This window comes from Tamandua tetradactyla, chromosome 6 (assembly GCF_023851605.1).
Source record: "Tamandua tetradactyla isolate mTamTet1 chromosome 6, mTamTet1.pri, whole genome shotgun sequence".
NCBI classification, from domain to species: Eukaryota; Metazoa; Chordata; class Mammalia; order Pilosa; family Myrmecophagidae; genus Tamandua; species Tamandua tetradactyla.
In genome coordinates this window covers 46,089,095-46,102,359 of record NC_135332.1, presented here as the reverse complement: position 1 = coordinate 46,102,359, position 13,265 = coordinate 46,089,095, and the positions used below count along the sequence as shown (strand labels likewise).

Genomic DNA, 13,265 nt, shown 5'->3' with positions numbered 1-13,265 from the left:
TCCAAACACAAAAATGAGGTAATGTCATTTTTAGAAAGTCAATCAAAATCATGAAACCTTCTCAATGCTGTGATTTGTTCCATAGTTCTTTTGATACTTAAGAAGGGAAATAAGGGGAATATTAATCCTCATGCACAGTCTTTCATCACAAGTAGTTTTATTTATGGCATTACCGAGCTATCTTCTCCAGCTGTGATTCCACAGGGAGCTGATCTATACTTGCTGCAGAATCGAAAACATGATGTTTACTTTCATGGTCAGAGTTGGTGACAGCCTTCTCATTTCCTGCCAAACAGATCCAACCACCCTTTTAATCCTTGTGGCTTTGCATCTGCTTGAACAATACCAGCTCAATTTGTGTTTTGTTCCTTCTGGTACTCTTTCAGTTGCATGAGGGGCTGGAAGGAGATGGGATAGAAAGTAGTGCCAATCAGGGAGGCAGAGCCACTGAAAATGAGGGTTGTGTGCAGGTTCTGGGACATGGCAGCAGGTGAGGAGTGGTCCTCACCAGCCAAGTACCTTTTATTCTCGGAATCCTGGCTCCCATTTATGGGCCTTGACCCCACTCACTGGTTTTGTTTCTAACTAAATTTGAAAGTGAAGTGAAACTTTTAAATGAATTTGGCTTTTTTTTTTTTTGCATTGTTTACCCAACTTGATTGTATTCATGGCTTTGGGAAGCTTTTTCCTAGAGAGATGAAAAAAAATATGAGCTTAATAATGTTAATAGTGTAAAAATTCAAAGCCTACGTCCTAAACCAGTACTTTCTCTAACTTGTTTTGTGGCTTTAGGAAACTTACCTCTTTGTTTCTTCTTTTCTCATATTTGAGATTGTCTTCTCAAGATTATTCTGAACAGAATTCTTAAGAGCAGTTTATAATACCTTGTGTATATTAGTGGTTTAAATCAGTTTTGCCTGGGCTCATCTTTATTCTGAAATGAAATGGTTTTAAATATTTTAGAATATCAATAGAATGAATATATTGTGATGATTTGAGTAGTGTTTCTTTTAAATTCTGATTATGAGTACGTTAAATCGTAAAATGATTAAAAGAACCAAAATTAGGACAGTTGTAAGAATTTCTAAAATGAAATATTCACAGGTTGATTAAATCAGTTTGGAAGGGTGATATATATAGTGACTAAAATAGGTGTCTCCCTAAGCCTTTCTCCTAGGAATGAAACATGAAAATTGACAAGGATGTCAATTTCTAACTCTCCTTCAGAATGTTTGGCATTTTTTTTTTTTTTTTATAATTCTGAACTTTATTTTTATTTACTATGCCAACATTTTCAGAAAAGAGACTTTACATCTGGTTTTTATAATTTTACAAGCAAATTCTAATATACAGTTTCTACACTGAACGAATTTTAAAAATCAATGGGAAAAACAACAGTGCAGATGGATTGCGGTGTTTTTGTTTTTAGTTAGTAATGACTTCAAGACGTTAGGGCCAGAATTACTATGTTATGGTGATGTTTTTACCAAGAAGTGGGTAAGTTTACTGCAACAAGGTTAAAATATTTAATTAATGACAAGACCGAAGATTGGTGCCCACCATCATCATTTATCCAAATGTATTCTTTCAAAATACTGCAGCAGAGAAATGAAAGGAAGATATGGAAAAAACATTCAAAAATATAGTTTAAGCATCAGACTTAAGAAAAATAGTAAGGCCATCATCCTCAGAGAAAAACATCAGGCGTTATATTACAGCTATAATTAATTTCCAGATGTGTGCATAAAGCTTCCAAGCATGCAAACATAGCCTTATACCCCAAATAATTTAGCAACATGAAAATTATGGTGTAAGATGGAGAGTGAACTGTGCTGCAGTCTTACTGATCTTCATTGCAAGCCTCCTTGGTGATTTCAAAGTGTACGACCAGGATACCATTATGACTACTCCACTCAGAAACCAAGAGTGCGCATCTGTGTCGGTACCACCAACCACATGACAGGATCATTTTAGAAGTGACAGCTACAGAGGATCACATTCTCTTTGATGCAGTCAATAAAATACGGAAGGAGACAATGGAACACTGAAAGAAAACTTAGTGCTTTAATGGGAAAAGTGACGTGGGAGATATAATTCTGTGAAAGGCTGTACTGATATCTTCAAACAGCAACAGTTACAGAGAATTCATTTCAGCAAATTAAGCCATACCCAATAGGAGGCATTTTGATATTTCAGGCACAACTCCAAGCAATAAAGATCATTTAAAGTGCAAATCTGATATTCTCTTTCATATGCAGATTCTTACTTGTTAAAATACTTAGCATCTATATAAATACAGTGAACAGTAGTCTTTATGCCTAAAAATATTGCACAAATGAAAATGAGACTCCAAAAGAAAACTGCTAGAGGGTCTCAGTTATTAGAAACATTCTAAATTATATAACTACATAATCCTTTGTTTAATGCCTTAAAATCATCTGCACCTATACTGATGAACTCCTTAGGCCAAGCTTTCTTTAAAGGATTTGCTACACATCTCATTAACGGTCAAATATATAATTCTGCATACTCTTTTCTCACTTTCACAAATGGGAAGTTAAATCAATCCCCATAAAACTTCAACCTCTGGACTGTGAATTCATACACTGAACCATCTTCACTGATATCACAAGAACTAAGAGAAAAAGTGACCGGAGTTCCTGTGGAGAAGCACTTGGCACAGAGTTGATTTACAGAAGCAATAGCCAGACAAGGCCAAGTGAGATTATTCTGATTATTCCATAACACTACATCCTCACTTCCACTTCCATTTCTGACTTAACATTTACTAAGGAGCAGATTAGCATGACATTCTTGCAGTTTTTAGAGAAAACTGTAGGCAATTACTTATGTTTGTTGTTCTGTGCAAGCATCGTACATTTTTTTCTCTTAAATATATTATGCTTTATAATTATGCTGATGAGCCTATCCTCTGCCAAGATTATGACTGATCAAAGGTACAGAGAAGTGTACAGAAATAGTAACTATTTCTGCAAACTTATCAAGGAGAAAACAATAGGGCAGGAAAAAGAGAATAAACAAATTTCCGAAGTCAACATTTTTTTTGTGATAGACAATAAAGACTATTGGGGTTAAAAAAAATTTTAATATTAAACATTTTCCCTAAAGATAAAGGCCAAGTTGTAAATAATGCTTCATAAGAGTCTATAAACCAAGAACCTATTAATTCATCAGCATGTTTTACTTTAGGGAAAAACAGAATGATAACATCCCATCTGCAAAGTACGAGGTCAGTATCTCCTCCAAAATGAAAGACCACCTATGATAGCTGCAGCCACCATGGCTTGTCTCCAGGGCATTTTGTTTTATTAAAATATAGCTAGACCTTCAATTCATTCAACATAGGTTTATCAAGGGCTTGCTATAGGCCAAACTTAAAGTGATAGTGGATATGGTGGTGGAGAAGGTGGCCCTATCCTTTTGGAATTTATAGTGTAATAGAGGACAGATAATTATAGAAAATAATAAAGTACACATGTGTTTCAAAGCATAAAATTTGGCCGACATAAGCAGGACTGTTTTGTTTGGAGAGTCAGGAGAGGCTTTTTCATGGAGGAGAATTTCATCTGGAACCTGAATTAAAATTAGAAATTTGTGAAGTGAATGCTTCAAGAAGAAAGTGTGTTCCTGATTGAAGGAAGATTATATGTAAAATTACAGAAGTGAAAAGGAGGTTTGTACATTTAAAAATTTTAAGGAAGTTCTCTGTGGCTGGACTAGAATGACAGAAAGTAATACTTTGTTCGTTTATGTACAAAATATAGAGATTACTTACTTTGTTAAAAATATAGCCAGGAAGAAAGATGTTAGCTTAAAATGTTTCTGAGCCACCCAAAAAAGTGTCACAAGTTCATTGACCATATTCATAGAAGAGATTTGAGAAAGCAAGGTTATCTGTTTATTTGTAAATTTGTAAATGCAAATTTATATAGCATTGTAGAGATCTGATATCTATGCTGGCATTGTGAAATAACGATGATGGTAATTCTGATTTTGTAAACAAACAAACAAAAGATAGCTCACATTTCTTTTTTAGAGTGCTTTACTGTGTGCATGTACTGGGTTAAACACTTTTATTCCATCATTTAACTTGTTTTACCTTTTTTTTTGTTTGTTTGCATGGGTAGGCACCGGGAATCGAACCCGGGTCTCCAGCATGGCAGGTGAGAATTCTGCCACTGAACCACCAGTGCGCCATCCTTAACTTATGTTTTAAATAGATTGTTCTGGTAGCTTTGTTGAGAATAGATAAAAATAAAGAAATCAAGAGCAGAATTAAGGACACCAGTTAGGAAGTGATTGCCATACTCCAGTTAAGAGTCTCCTGCCCCAGTCAAGATGGTGAAATGAGATGCTTCAGGGCTTTTTTCCCCCACAGGAGCTTTGAACAATGATGAAGAACAGGCAGAAATATCTTTCTCAAAGATCTGGAAAACAGTTAAAGGACTACAGTAACAGGGAGAAGTGCAAATCTAGAAGAGGGCTACCTAAAAGTGTCAGGAAAGAAAAAAACAAAATGGTAGTATTTTTATGGTACCCTGGCTGGCCCCTACTATGCCCTTCACTGGCTCAACACAGAACCAGTCCATGCTCCTGTTGGAGATCTTTTTCTGATATCAGAAGAAGCAGAGTAATCCTCATGTATATATGTACTGGGAGCTATGTGTCTGGCCCAATCTGTCTTTCGGTTGCCTCAGTTGCTCACTGTTCCAGAACTTGCCTTGAGTGTTGAAGGTGGTTCACCAAGCTCTCTTACTGAATGCTGTGGGAGAGCAGTCATGTCATGCTATATGGGGCAAGGAATTGCTGTTTGTAATAGGACAGAGCAGTGCCTGGGACCCTGAAGAACCTGTTTCTTAGGAAAGAGGGGGACATTTGTATCCATGTAGATGGGAATTTCTAGGGCCATACAAAGATTCCCAAGACAAGACATGGAAAGATCAGAGAGGCCCCTATGCTTTGGCCTGGAGCTGTTCTCTAAACTCATTGTATAGATAAGCCCCAAAGGAGACACTTGCACAGGAGAGTCTCCAAAGACTAAGAAAGGTGTTTTCTTTTTTCTTCTTCTTCTTTTTTTCTCTTCTTTTTTTTTTTTTTTGTTCCTGACATTCAAGGAAAGTTCTGCCATAACATTAGCTGGATATAAACATAAAGAAACAGGTACCTCGGAGCCTACATTCCACTGATAAGACATTGAAATACCAGAATCTCTAGGTTTGAGCAAAAGATTACAGAACATATGAGGAAACAGGAAATGATGACCTAGGCCAATGAGGAAGACTAGACTTGGAACTTAACATAAACTTTTAAAAAATGCACCTAAGTTTGCTTGAAGAGCTAAAGGAAAACATAGACAAAGAATGAAAGAGAATTAGGGAAAAAATGAGAATGAGATGTGGAAGTTATGAAAAAGAACCAAACAAAGCTAAAGACCACATTAACAGAAATTAAAAATTCTGTAGAGGGGTTCAGCAGCAGATTGGAGCTGGCACAAGAATCAGTGAACTTGAAGATAAGACGGTTGAAATGATTTAGAGGAGCAGAATGAAGAAAAGTGAACAGAGCCTGAGGAACCTTGGGGTACATCATCAAGGGTATCAGTATACACAGAGTGGTAGTTCTAGCAGTAGAAGAAAGGGAGAAAGGAGCAGAAAGAATATTCAGATGCATACTGACTAAAAACTTCCCAAAAGAAAGGCATGAATATACATGTCCACTTGTATATTCATGCCTTTCATTTAAATTTGGGATTTTTTATCCCAAATTTTAACTACAAACAGGGTAAACCCAAATAGACCCACACTGTGTGTTCTAGTTTGCTAGCTGCTGGAATGCAACACACCAGAGATGGATTGGCTTTTAATAAAAGGGAATTTAGTTAGTTAGTTCTTCAGAGGAAAGGCAGCTAACTTTCAACTGAGGTTCTTTCTTATGTGGGAAGGCACAGGGTGATCTCTGCTGGCCTTCTCTCCAGGCCTCTGGGTTCCAACAACTTTCCCCAGGGTGATTTCTTTCTGCATCTCCAAAGGCTGGGTTGAGCTGCGAGTGCTGAGATGAGGTATGCTGAGCTGCTTGGGCTGTCCTACATTGAGCTCTCTCATTTAAGCACCAGCCAATTAAATCAAACATCATTCATTACAGCAGGCATGCCTCTTAGCCTACTGCAGATGTAATGAGCAACAGATGAGGTTCATATACCATTGGCTCATGTCATAGCAACAGAACTAGGTACCTTCACCTGGCCAAGTTGACAACTGAATCTAACTACCACAGCGTGCATGTTTGACATGCAACAAAACTGTTGCATGTCAAAGATAAAGAGAGAAGCAGCATTTTACATACAGTGAGCCTCAATAAGATTAAGGACCAGTTTCTCATCAGAAATGATGGAGGCAAGAAAGCAGTGGTATGACATATTTAAAGTCATAAAAGCTACCAGTTAAGAATTCTGTATACAACAAAACTGTCTTTCAGAAATAATGGAGAGATTGTCATTCCCAGAAAGACAAAAGTTGATGGAGTCTGTTGCCACTGGACTTGTTCGACAGGAGGATTCACTTAAGAGGGTTCTGCAGGTTGAAACTAAAGGACAATGGACAATAGATGTATTTATTTATTTATTGTGAAGAAATACAGATCTCCAGTGAGGGTAATGACATGGGTAAATACAAAGCCAGTTCTTTTGGTATTTTGGTTTGTAACATCATTTTTGGTTTATGAGTCCATGTTTTATTTCCTATAGTAGCTAAAAGAGAAATACATAAAAGGTACCAATAAATCAGCAGTTTTGGACTCTTAATATGTAAACATGTCATTTGTGACAGGAAGTACATAAAAGTAGGGGGACGGAAGAGTAAAGGAACATAGTTTGTGTTTCTCTTGAAGCTAAGTTGGTACCAAAGCAAATGAGATTTAATGTTAAGAGATTTAGGACGTTAAACTACATGGTAGTTTACATGGTAACTACGTAGAAAATATTGGAGAACATACAAGCTCATAGAGACAAATTAGAATACAAGTTGCTAGGGCAAGGGGCGGGGGACTGGGAAGTTAATTATAATGGATGTAGAGTTTCTGTTTGGAGAGATGGGAAAGTTTTACTAATAGAAGATGGAAAGGGTAACACAATATTGTTAATATGATTAATCCCATTGAGTGGTTGCTGTGGGAAAGTTTATATGCTCCCACAAATAAAAAAGGAAGGAAAGCAACTGAAGAGACAGTGACAATTAAATGCAATACATGATCCTTGATGGGATCGTGCAAAGTAGAAGAAAAGATTCAAAGCAACATTATTGGGATATATGAAAAACTATATTATAGACTATAAGTTTTATATCAAGTTAACTTTTTTGAACTACACCTAAGGTTGGCACATAAGTGAATATCCATGGCAGTAATAAATGTTCAAGGAGTATGATACATATACCTATACTGAAGTGTTCAGAGAATAGATTGGTAAAAAAGTCGATATGGCAAAGGTAGTGAAATATTAGAAATGGTGGATCTTGGTATTTGGTAGGGTAACGTTATGTTGAAATTGTTTGTATGGGGTTTGTATTATTTTTGCAATTGTCCTGTAAGCTTGAAAGTATTAAAAAAAAAAAAAAGCTAAATAATAATCCAGGCAAGAGATGGTGATGACTCAGACCAGGCTGAAAACAGTCAATCTGGTGAGAAAGAGCTGAAGTCAGTTGCATTTGTTGGTAGATTGGATGTGGAGTGAGTGAAAGAGAGGCTTCAAGCTGACCCCTGTGGTTTGGGCCAGAACAATAGGAAGATGAAGTTGTCATTTACTAAGATGAAAACGATAGGGAAAAAAGGATCATTTTTGGACATATTAAATTTGAGGTGTTTGTTAGACATCCAAATGGAGATGTTGGTTAGGAGCTAGATATATGAGTCTGGAGTTTGGGGAGAGAGCCAAGGCTAGATAAAATCTTTGCAGTCAACAGCATAGAGATTGTAATCAAAATATAAAACTAGGTAAGATCACATAGTGAGTGAGTGTAGACCGGAAAAGCACTATGGGCCTCTCCAACTTTAGAGAGTTGGGAGATCCACCGTACCAGGAAAGAGATGGGGAAGTAGTAGCCATTGAGGTAGGAGAAAAACTATTAGAGTATGGTGTCATGGGAAGCCAAGTGAAGGAAGTGTTTAAAGCAGGAGGCTTTAATCCATAAGTTGGATCAAATATTGTCAACAGGGCGCAAATGAGTGCATGAGTATTAACTTCCAAGGTCTAATGATGGAATGTAAGTTTTGGTAGCTAGGACATCTCAGAAGTTCTTAAAGTTTATAATGGCTATTTCAGTTGGTTCTCTTATCTTTCCAGTGTGGTAGAGTTTATTTCATGTTATAAATCATGAAATGGGGCAGGCCATGGTGGCTCAGCAGGCAAGAATGCTTGCCTGCCATGCCAGAGGACCCGGGTTTGATTTCCGGTGCCTGCCCATGTTAAAAAAAAAAAAAAATCATGAAATGGACTCTCAAGCTAAAGAACTCTCCTGAAGTCATAGAGTAAAGTAATGTAGCCTGGTTTCTAACCTAGTACTGAGTCTCAAAACCCATTACTGGCCTCTGCCTTCATGGAACTTACATTTGATTGTAAACACGTGATACATACAATAGCACACATGCATACACCACATTCATTTTCTCAGAATGGTTACAATTTACTTAATTATCAGAAAACTGTTTTATTATGAAACCTTCTTAATTTGATGAAGGAAGAGAGTCTGTTTACAGCTCTTGAGGAGGAATTTTGTTCCACTTTTTTATGTACTGCTCCATACGGGGGCACCACTATACCAGCAAATATTACAGTCTCTTAGAAATCTTAAACCTTCCAGGGGGTTTCCTGTAGCTTACTTCAGAAGGGCATCCTAGATGTAAAAGCACCATAATTGCAGAAGTGACTTTGAAGCCTTCTAATTTGAGAGTAAAAATGTTTATGAATATCCAGTTACCTTTGGAGTTATACTGAGCTCCACTCTAGTTCCTGAGGACAGTGTGTCTTGCTGTAGATAATAGAACTTTATTATATTTTTAGTTTCATTTTAGTTCCCTGTTTTGGAGATCTCTCATACCCAATTTCCTGTAGTTTTGCCATTTATACTTGGCAAGTAGTGAAACACTATTTGAGAGAAACAAAATGGACTTTGAAATAAACATCCTCGCTCTATTAATTCTTAGATTTATGTTCTTGTTCAAGTTGCTTTACCTCCCTGAATCTGTTTGCTCTACTATAAAATGAGTTATGAGTTATTGGGAGTATTAAACTGCTGCCTAAAAGCATTTGTCAAAATGCCTTATGTAGGGGAGCTCAGAAGGTGATTGTTGCTGCTGTAATTATGAAGAACACATTAGGTGGAGGTTAATATTTCTAACAATGTAAATTTAAAGGGTTCTAATTCTTTTGATATCTGTACAAACTCATATAATAAAATGTGTTTGAGGAAATTACAGTCAAACTTATTTTCAGATGCAGACTTTATTAGTGCTGTAATTTGAAAGTCAGCCTGTATTCAGAATGAGAAAACACTTTGGAACTATAGGAAAATACCTCTCATGATTTTTTCACAAATGTCAGAATTTTCAAATTCTGTCTCACTTTTTATGTTTGCAAGAGAAATGGACTTTTGAGTAATGGTGGATTTTCTCTAGCTTTCCATCCACACATGAGAATTTTTCTGCTTATTGTATTTTCTCTCAGTGGCATCTTGGGGATATTCCAACTGTCTTTTAAGAGACTCTGATAACCCCAATGCACATACTGTGTTTTATGTTTTTGAGCTCAGTGCTTTTAAGTTCCATTGATTTGCTGCCTAGCCTGTTTGATCTCCATCTTCCAGACTTAGTTCTGCTGTCTTTCATTCTCAGAGGTCTCATGGGGATACCCCTTCTTCCATTGTGCTTTTGTTTCTGCAAAAGTACAAATTATTGAATTAGATTTTAAACACGTACTTTCTCATCTCCTGGAATTTTTTTGCAAAAGCAGCAGAAGCTCTCAAAATAGCCACAGCTTAGGTCCAGTAGAGTAGTTGTTAGCAAAGATTCTAGTTCAACTAGCTTCATTTAATTTGAGCTTTTTCTGGAAAATTGTTTTAGGAAAATAATGTTTTCCTTTTCACAAAGAAGTGGGTGAAACTGTTCTAGCCAACACCTAGAAGCAGCATGGGGTTATTACAGTGATTCTCAACTAAAGGCAGTTTTGCCTCTGTCTCCCCCACCTCTGTTGGATATTTGGGAATGTCTGAAAATACTTTGGTTGTTACAACAGGGGTGGGGGTGCCACTGGCTTCTAATGGATGGAGGCCAGGGATGCCCTAAACATCCTGCAGTGCCCATTTTAGCTGCCCCCAGCAAAGAATTATTTGGCCCAAGTCTTAATTGTGTCAAAGCTGAGAAACTCTGGAGTTTGGAAATAGCATATAGACTTTAGAGCCAGAATGAATGATGTTTGAATCATGGCTTAGCTGCTTACTAGAAATAAGGTCTTGAGCAAGTGATTTGAAATGAGCTTCAGTATTCTCATCTTTAAAATGCAGGGAAAAAATGTTTAGTTTACAAGATCATTTTGAAAATTAAGGGATGATATATTTAAAAACTGAATACCCGGCATGTAATGGGTACATAATAAACTGTAGCTATTATTGAGGAACAGTACTAACATTATGCATCTCTCAATTGCAACTTTTATTGAGACACAGAAACTTTAGTTGTATCGTGGTTTGTTGTAGGTCAGAGATGAAAATGTTGAAAAACTCAAATCTATCTACATTATTTTCTGAGTTTTAGGAGGAATTTTGTCAGAGTATATTTTATGTCCATGTGGGCTATATTAAATTGCCTATTGAAATTAAGCCCAGAAAATATAGCAAAATTTAATGACATCATTAATTTGGTACTTTAATTATATGATTTCTCTTATCTCAAAATACATGTAAATGACAGTTATAAAAATCAAGATATTATACATAGGTGATATTAGAAGTATATAATTCTTCTAATGCCATATGTCCATGGAGACATGTACATGGAGCTGGTAGAATTTTAATTTTAGGCATGTGTGAGAATACCTGTATGTGGTAGCACTTAGTAAAAGTAATGAAGAAGTTAATTTATATGTTTGGTTTTCTGCCTAAGTTCCCTGAGTGAGTAGTGTTATACTTGGTACTAAAAGAAGAGCAACTGTTAATTTCTAAAGGACTGGAGTGTTGAATTAGTGGTATCACTGAAGATGGTTTTGGTGTAAGGCAGACTGTCCTTTCCTTAAGTTTCGCACCAGTTGTCTCCTTAAAGAGGAAGGAAACACTTTTTGATTTCCTCTGTTTGTGGTTTGTGGAAATCTTTTTTGCATGTAGTCGTGAACTTTTTTTTTCTCATTGTTATTTGTTTTCATTTTATCATCATAGAGTATTATTACCAACTTAGGTTTTTTAAAATAAATTCATTTTTTGGAGGGGAATAATTTTAGAGTTACAGAAAAGTTGTAAAGTTACAAAGATAGTACTCAGTTTCACTTAACATTAACATCTTACATAACAATTGTCAAAACTAAGGAATTAATCTTGGTATGTTAATTAAAATTTTTTTTTATTATGGTAGCATATATACAACATAAAATCCCCATTTTAACCCCCTTTGAAGTGCACAATTCAGTGTATTAATTACACTCACAATATTGTGCTACCATCTTGGTATATTACTATTAAGTAGAATACAGAATTTACTCACATTTCAAACTGGGTTCATGTACTTATGTCCTTATGCTATTTTGAGATTGTCTACGATATCAAATTGCATTTAGTCATCTCCTTTTATAAAGATTTGATCCACTCTGTATAAAAGTACCTCAAAAACAGAAAAATGCTTTGTAACTGAAAGATATTTTCCTTCAGTCACTATAGTACATAGATTTTAAATGTTATTTTGCACTTTTGCCTTTTAAATCATATAGATAGAGAAAATAATAAACCGAAAGTGTAATAATACAGGATCTTATGTTTACCTATGTAGTTACCTTTACCAGTCTTCTGTATTTCTTCTTAATGGCTTCAAGTTACTGTCCTTTTATTTTAGCCTGAAGGACTCAATTCTGTGCCCTCCTCCAGACCTTTCTCTCCTGTCTTTTTTTCAGCTGACAGGACTCCCTTTAATATTTCTTGCAGGGCAGATCTCTTGTTGACAGAGTCTCTCAGTCTTTGTTTATCTTTGAAGATTCTAATCTGTCCCTCAGTTTTGAAGGACAACTTTCCTGGTTAAAGTATTCTTAGCTGGAAGCCTTTTGCTTTCAGGATGTTAAATATATCATACCACTGCCTTCTCACCTCCATAGTGCCAGTTGAGTAGTCCAAACTCAGTCTTAATGTAGTTTCCCTTGTTTGTAGTAGAGCACATTTCTCGTGCTGCTTTCAGGACTTTCTGCTTCTGTTAAACATTTGACAGTCTGATTAGTATGTGTCTTGAAATAGGCATATTTGAATTTATTCTGTTTGGGGTTTGTTGGGCCTCTTTGATTTGCATATTTATGTCTTTTATAAGGATTAGGAAGTTTTTTCCAATTATATCTTACTCTTACTCTTCTCTTTTCCTTCTGGGAAAGCAATGATTCTTATATTTGTGCACCTTTTGCTGTCTATCATTTCCCTGAGATCCGGTTCCATTTTTTTCTGTCTGTCTTGCCATTTGTTCTTCTGTGCACTCAAATTCAATTGTTCTGTTTTCTAGTTCAGTCCTGTTTTCTTATTCTTTGTTCTATCTCTTCAGATCTTCTGTTGTGTCTCTCTAGTATATTTTCAACATGGTCTACAGTATCTTTCTTCTTTGTGATATCTATTTTTCTATTTACTCTTTCCAGTTCTTCTTTATACTCTTCCATTGTCTTCTTGACATCCTTTCTTTCTTAATACATATCCTTGAGTAGTTGTTCCATATTTTTTGTGCCCTCCAGAGTTTTTATCTGGTCATTTAACTCATTTCTGCCTGTATCGTCATGTACTTTGTTTGATTTTCTGTTGTGTTCAGGGCATTTGATTATTTTAGTAAGGTTATTTTTTGAAATTTATTTTATTTATTAAATGTACCAACATACAAACAGATTCTTATCATATGATCATTCCATTCTACATATATAATCAGTAATTCACAGTATCATCACATAGTTGTATATTCATCATCATGATAATTTCTTTGAACATTTCCATCAACTCAGAAAAAGAAATAAAAAGAAAACAAAAAAA

General features: G+C 35.8%; 1 protein-coding gene and 1 pseudogene across 6 annotated transcripts in view; one reads left to right on the top strand and one right to left on the bottom strand.

Annotated features, from left to right (window-relative positions):
* Positions 1 to 13,265, top strand: part of AP2B1 (adaptor related protein complex 2 subunit beta 1) — a 186,676-nt gene that overhangs the window by 56,471 nt on the left and 116,940 nt on the right. The window lies entirely within an intron of this gene.
* On the bottom strand, positions 279 to 482 carry LOC143687811 (small integral membrane protein 20 pseudogene; annotated as a pseudogene).